This window comes from Euphorbia lathyris, chromosome 6, assembly GCF_963576675.1.
Source record: "Euphorbia lathyris chromosome 6, ddEupLath1.1, whole genome shotgun sequence".
In the NCBI taxonomy this organism is placed as follows: Eukaryota; Viridiplantae; Streptophyta; class Magnoliopsida; order Malpighiales; family Euphorbiaceae; genus Euphorbia; species Euphorbia lathyris.
The window spans coordinates 38091678-38093264 of record NC_088915.1 but is presented as its reverse complement, the minus strand read 5'-3'; the positions used below and the strand labels follow the sequence as shown (position 1 = coordinate 38093264).

Genomic DNA, 1587 nt, shown 5'->3' with positions numbered 1-1587 from the left:
TCATTCTGGTTCAAAGCCATCTAATTGCATAAATTCTGGTATTATTCCATGTTCATAATCTTACCAAAGTTATAGTTGCTTTCTTTGCTTAATGAGAATAAGTTTTATACCTTTGATTTATTCCAAATACGAAAGCGTCTGTCTTGTAATCAAAATCTCAAGACAGAATTGTTCTCTAAGTTCAATATAATATTCTCATCCAATCCTGATTAATCCGAACCAATACAATTAATTAAACGATTTTCTTTAAGTTAAACCTAAAGGCGTGAATAAAACTGAATTAAAATAAGTTTTAGTTAAAAAGCGTTCCTTGTGGGTTCGATATCTTTTATTACTACAAGCGTATACCGTGCACTTGCGGAAATCGCTCAACAAGTTTTTGGCGCCGTTGCCGGGGAACGCCAAAATTTTTAACAAAAATTTAGATTTTTCGTGTTTTATTTCGAATCTAGGTTTATACATACTTATTTTAATTTTTGTAATTTATTAATTTTCATTTACTAACATATTTATTTTTCAAATTCTGTTTTGAAGGTAGTTTCGGTTCGTGCACTATTTCAGGTTCATGCGCAGTTCTCGAAGTTCAGGCATTGCACCAAACCCATTAGAGCCAGAAATTGAAAAAACCATTAGAAAGAACAAGAAAAATAAGAAAAACAAAAACAAAACTCCATCAAAGACAAACACCGAGCCAGATATTATGGCAGACCCACCAACACTTATGGATTACGCTAGGCCAGGTGTGGCCGATGTAACTAATAGTATCGTTAGACCCAGAATCACCGCAAACCAATTTGAAATTAAGCCAGCTTTGCTTAATATGTTGCAAAATAATGTAACATTTTACGGGTTACCTAACGAAAATCCTAACACCCATTTGACAAATTTCTTTGAAATTTGTGACACTTTTAAAATCCCATATGTGACTGCCGAAGCAATCAAACTTCGCCTTTTTCCTTTCACTTTGAAGGATAGAGCCAAAGAGTGGTTAACTTCGATGCCAGACGCAACGTTTGCAACTTGGGAACAATTAGCCCAAGCTTTTTTATCAAAATATTTTCCTTTAGCAAAAACCGCAAGAGTCATAAAAGAGTTAACATCTTTTTCTCAAAATGATAATGAGACTCTTTATGAGACTTGGGAACGTTTTAAAGAACTTCAACGTTTATGCCCACGCCACCAATTGCCCGCTGAACTTCTAATGCAAACATTTTATAATGGACTAAATCCTACGACTAGAGGTTCATTAGATGCTATGTCGGGAGGGCTATTTATGAAGAAAACATCAACCCAAGCAAGAGAACTTTTGGAGGAAATGGCAATCAACAGCAGTATGTGGCCCGCAGAACGTGGACATATACCGGTGGCAAAACCATCATCCTCAACCACATCATCGGTTAAAGGTATAGTGAACCTTGATCCAGTCGCGATGTTACAAGCCCAATTTTCTGCTTTATCACACAAAATTGATAGGTTTATGCACCGTGCGATACCAATGGTAATCCAATCCAAACGGATTTGGATTATGAAAATATGAGTGAGATCGAACAGGTAAATTTTGTCCAATGGCAAAACTAAACTAATAAT

The 1587-nt window shown here is 35.6% G+C and overlaps 1 non-coding gene across 1 annotated transcript; it reads right to left on the bottom strand.

Moving 5' to 3' along the window:
- Window positions 1-1078: 1078 nt before the first annotated feature.
- Window positions 1079-1185, bottom strand: LOC136234430 (small nucleolar RNA R71). The gene has a single exon (XR_010691314.1). It is a non-coding gene; the product is annotated as a small nucleolar RNA R71 (small nucleolar RNA).
- Between the last annotated feature and the right edge of the window lie 402 nt (window positions 1186-1587).